Source organism: Zophobas morio, unplaced genomic scaffold (assembly GCF_036711695.1).
Source record: "Zophobas morio isolate AGI-343-1 ecotype UQ-CSIRO unplaced genomic scaffold, CSIRO_AGI_Zmor_V1 ptg000006l, whole genome shotgun sequence".
Classification (NCBI taxonomy): Eukaryota; Metazoa; Arthropoda; class Insecta; order Coleoptera; family Tenebrionidae; genus Zophobas; species Zophobas morio.
In genome coordinates, this window is record NW_026972111.1 from 10977894 (window position 1) to 10983857 (window position 5964).

Genomic DNA, 5964 nt, shown 5'->3' on the forward strand with positions numbered 1-5964 from the left:
TGGTCTTAAATAATTCCCAGTTATCTGCGACCGAGGAGGTAACGAACAACGACGGCCAGTGAACATCGGTTAAGGCCTTATTCACAGATCTGTAGTCAATAACAGCTCTGGTGTATGTGACTGTTCTTTCCTTCGAAAGCGTGCAAATCTGGAAATTAGCCTTGAGGGTGGAGTTATCTGACTTTCCGACAGGATCAAGGTATTCCAAATGGGCCAGAGAGTTGTCGTCACTAGTGATAATTAAGTCCAATGTCGAAGGGTTTCGATTTATCCTGTACCGGGTGGGTTGCGTTACCAACTGACTTAAGTGACTATTCAATAACAGGTCGACTAATAATTGAGAAGATGGAGAACAAGAAAATAAAATGCCTAAAATAGTTTTACTGCAACAAAAATTGCAATAAAAAGATGTTTTTTGCAGTTTCGAAAAGACAGGCCCGATCTTTCTTTCGAATAAGTAACTATGAAGGTCTCGAACATATTTTCTCTAGTGTAAAGACCTGCAACGACAAATTTGGCAACTTCATGAAAAAAACGAATATCTCACTGTAGATACTCTTTTAGCATATTCTAGGGAACAGTTGGAATTTAAAGGGGGGCGAACCACATTTTACAAAATTCTTAAGTCATGGGTTATAAACACAGGGAATGGTCGCAAAATTCTATGTGAACAAAAACATGTCGTTGCAGCCAAAATTACTTTTTTGAGAACATATTTACCGTTTCTAAATTCTTGTGAAAATTTGACTTTCGTGTATTTGGATGAAACATGGATCTATCAAAATGGTTCGTCCATTCGTCGCTGGGTGGACGATACTGATCTAAAAAGCAATCCCACCAAAATTACAAGTGAAGGATCAAGGTTTACTATTCTCCACGCGGGTTGTTCAACGGGGTTCTTGGATGGTTGTAACAATTTTTTTAATTCAAAAAATAACGATAGAGACTTATCAGCTCCCAAGCCCAGCACAAATTTTCATCAGCCGACGTCTTAACTCGATATTACCTGTAAAAAGCAAATTACTAAAACAAAAAGTACAACCATGTAATAGAATAAAAAGTTTATTAGAAGCATTAGAAGATAGACAAAAACAAACAAAAATGTTTCATGATAGGGGTTCAAAAATCTTACCCGATTTAAAGAAAAGGGATACGATTTTTGAGTCAAATAAAATAGTAATTAGAAATAGACATCATTTAATCAGATTTAACGAAACATACCACTGTAATATAAATAGTAGAAATAGGCTTTTAGTGTTAGTAACCATCATTTCCTACAGAATCAGAACATAATGGTATAGTGAACACAGAGGATAACTACTTAGAAATAGTTGATATAGAAGTAGGGAATAGCTAATCGTCTACAAGTGTAGACAATAACTGCAATAATAAACGAGAGGTATATTTTGAGAACAATATCAAAATTGGAAGAGTTGTGAAACCACCAATTAGATTAAATTTATAGATTTATGTATTGTCAATTGTCATATATAAAAAAGAGAGGATGTCATGAGTGAAGATTTAAATATCCCGCGACTCCCCCACCACCTGTTAAAGGAAGCTACCCTTGTAGTTATTGTACATAATAAAGTAACTGTTAAGCTGACGTTCGTTGAATGAAGTCGTCCGATCCCACTCCTCTCAGCTCCTAATTAAATGATTACTAAAGTGAAACTACGACATTTACATAGAGATTTTGTGTTCGAGGTTTTGTCGGTGACTATCAAAAAGGGTGCCCCTTAAGTGCCAGACCGAGGGCCGCTTCGGGAAGTGGGTAGGATGAATGAGATGCAATTTAATTATATAAGTCGTCGATTAATACGTTTACCAGTTTCTGTCTATTAAATGCCTGTTTACATTTATAAAAGTTGGCTGGTAGGAAAGCCACAACTGTATCCTGTATGTAAAATCGGTAGGGTAATAATACAGATTGGTGAGCAAAAACGAGGCGACAGTTCGTTAAAATAACACATTTGTAACTAAAAATTCGGGTGTCGTGCCCACATTGTTTTTGACCGCGGCCGAGCATTTGGACACTAACAAAATTATTTAATTGGTCTTCCATTGGAAGAGGTAATAACTACACGTTCCTAACATTTTAATACATATACAGGGTGAGTATTATAATAACGGGATCCTGACCAAATTTCAATGCAACACAAAATATCTCATATAGTCTTTGCAATTTCTATTGAAACACCACTTGTTAATCGTAAATTTGGCAACGTTCATATTCAGACAATTTTCTATCTAAAAGCCGTTGTCAATCAACCGAAAGCTGTCAACAATTGCTAAATTTTAAGCAAAATCAACAGGTGTTTCAGTAGAAATGGCAAAGACAATATGTAACTCTTTTTATATTTTATTTTTCTAAAATGTACGAACATAGTTACCTAGTAGTTAATTTTGACTTTTGCAATCATTCTATTTGTCAATTTTGAGCTCCGATAAGTTTTTAGTCTTCGCGATAAGATGAGGGTTAAATACACGAACGACGAAAAGTTGATATGATCTTGATTTTTGGAGAATGCGGAAAAAATGTCGTTGCAGCAGCAAATGTCTACGAAAGAAAATATCCCGATAGGCGACATCCATCCGACCAAATCTTTAGATGTTTAGAAAAAACTCTAAGACATATTAACTACATAGATTAAGAAAAAAACACTAATGTCAAAAAGTACAATATTTTATTTTTGAAAACAAAAGTAAAAATGTGTCCAACTCAAAGAAATATTTTTTTTAAAGCAAAACAAACCGTAAATTTTTAAAGTGTAATCATTTTTTGCTTCGAAAAGCATCATGGCACGATCACTGGTCCAATCACACAGATGTTTGACAATTTTTGGTGTAAGAAACATTTTAAAGCACTCCATCCGAGATTTCTCTGAATCCATATCCATTGCAGAATGAAAATTTACGAATGGAGGGTCACATGTATGCAAATCGGTGTGTCTTTGATCGTCAAATGGATCAGAAATTACTGTCCAATCTCCAAACTGAAGAGGCTCATCTTCTTCTTCCTCGTCTGTTGTGGAGAATTACTCCTCTTCGCTTGAGTCATTGTCATCTGATAAATCATAATCGTAATTGTCGTTTGAACTTTCATCGTCGGAATTTTGCGACATTATTCATCAAATAATAAAGCCAAACTGATTCTTATGCAAGTTTGTTCTTATGCACCGTAAGAATTGCATGTTGAAGCATCCGATTAACTATTGACCAATTACAAGTATATGTAGGTGTGGTTTACCCCCATTCGACACCTCGGAAACAATATACGGACGCACTAAAATGCATTTGAAATGATGCTTATGAAAATATCACCGGTTGTAAAGATGATGCCTATGTGAGCAACACCGTACTCAGCGGACAGTTACGTGCGACGCATATGGGTACATCACCGGCATGAAGGGGTTAGAAGTATGACAAAGGAGAAATACAGAGTTCTTCGGAAATGTAGACGTAAATATCGGTCTAGGACAATTCGGCGCGGCCGACTTGGCGTGGCCGACTTGGCGCGAGCCATTTTGGCGCAAAGCCAACTTGGCGCAGGGACACTTTGGCGCAAGCCATCTTGGCGCGGGCCATCTTGGCGCGAATGAGCTCGCATCAAGAAAAATATATATAAATATACAGAAATTGCACCCGTTTTTCGCATAACCTAATTTTTATAGTCTACAACGCGTGGAGGGGAACGTCGACTTTTTAATGGACACACGGGCGCTTTGCGCCCTGCACTCCATTAGAAACTTACTCCTAAACGTGGAACTTCTTGCTCCGTGGATCATTTAGTTATTGGAATTTGTGCGAATGAAACTGCATAATAGCATAAATAACAGGTTGCCAACCACAGTACGAACAATAAATATTTTTTATATTATATACTGACGTATTCGCGCCAAGACGGCTTGCGCCAAAGTGTCCCTGCGGCAAGTTGGCTTTGCGCCAAAATGGCTCGCGCCATGTCGGCCGCGCCAAATAGTCCTATTCCGGTAAATATTATGTTCACTTCTTGGCGACATAAACTAAAAACACTTAATTATATTGGGAAGGTTCAAACCTCGTTATTACAAGATCCAAAGTACTTTTGGTCATTTATTAAAGAAAAACGCGTTCCGTCGTCTATTTCTAAAAAAGTATAGCTAAATGGTAGCTCATATGGCGATCCTGTTGATGTAGTAAATGCTTTTGCCCGTTATTTTTCCTCCTCATTTAATTCGTCATCCACTAATCAGCAAACTAAGCCGTTAAACTGCTTTAATGAGTGCAGCAATTAATGTATTAATGTTTGAATCAATGATGATGATATTATAAAGGCAATCAGTAGGTAAAGTTAAAAATAACCATGTATCTGTATCTGGTGTTGATCAAATACCAGACTTTTTAATTAAAGGATGTTCAAATATATTTCTTAAGCCATTATGTTGCATATTCAATCTTAGTCTGAACCATTCGTATGTTCCTAAATTATGGAAAATTGCCTAAATTACATCGGTGTTTAAGGATGGCGATATTTTTGATGTGAGAAACTTCATCTATTTTATGTAATTTTTCTAAGATTTTTGAAACCATTTTGTATAATCAAATATCTTTTAGTATTAGAGGGTGTATTTTAGCTAGTCAACATGGCTTTGTTTCAGGTAGATCGACTTCAACTAATCTGACGTCCATGTCCCAATACGCGGATGACATTAAGATCTATACGAAAACAGAAAGTTTTGACGATTGCCCCTTATTGCAGATGGCTCTGAAGAATATCCAACAATGTTGTATATCAAATTGTATACTATTAAACCATAAACCGCGTCAATTATATTTCTTATAATGGCTTCAGGTCCCCTTTATTTACATCTAATAGCGGCGTTGCGCAAGGTTCTAATCTTGGACCGTTACTCTTCAACATATTCGTAAATGACTCAGTTGTCCGATTCTTGCTTATGCTGACGACCTCAAAATAACACGATATTTTTAATTTTTTTTTTCATATTCAATTAATGGATTTTCTATTATTAAGAAAGACTATGTGATTTTTTATGTAGGATTTAATAAAACAGAAATAGGGGAAATAGTACTTATCCTTCGGTAACAACTATTTTCACTTTTTGTATTTATTAATGTTTTCAGTACCGTAAAAATTTGGACTCGTCTTTCAATGAATATATTTCCCCTTTTTCATTTTATTTTTGCATGCAAGCTTTCCGAAATTTAGAATAAGAAACATTATATTTAAATAGTATTTAACAGAACATGTTCCCTTCAAACTCCATAATATATAATTTAGCTCAATCATTAAAATATTAATAAAACATTTGTTTTCACAGAATTTTGTTTGTTTGTCTCCACTAATGCAGACCCACGCAGTGGTTAATGACTACTATCCAATTATTAATTTCTGTTAAAAAAAATAACAACCCGTATGATGTCATTATAATCAATGTTCTGTCACCGCAGATTTCTGAAGAACATGATTGAAACGTCATTCGTGGTAACATTTGCAGCCTGCATAAAAGATCCATTTCACTGCATAGAGAACAACACTACTCCACAGAAGCTAAACAAGTGAAGATCGTGTGTACTTTCACCATGGCAAAACTCGATAGTGTGTTGTTAACTATATTTGTTTTTTGCTCTACTGGTAAGTACTTATATGTTTTTCGTGAAAACCTTAAAAAGAACCATTTTGAACAATCATATTCTTTTAGCTACTACCCACTACACTACAAAGCCAACCCCTATATTTACCCCACGCCCGCCTATCGCAATAACTAAAGAATGCATGAACTGCCTTTGTCAGACTATGTCTCACTGCGTGGTCGACAATAAATGTACAGGTGACGCCTGTGGCCCTTTTAGAATAAACTGGGAATACTGGGCTGCCTCTGGAAAACCTGTCATCCATAATGGGGTTTCTAACATTGGCAATAAATATATTAAATGTGTTAAAAACTGGGGCTGTTCAGTTCG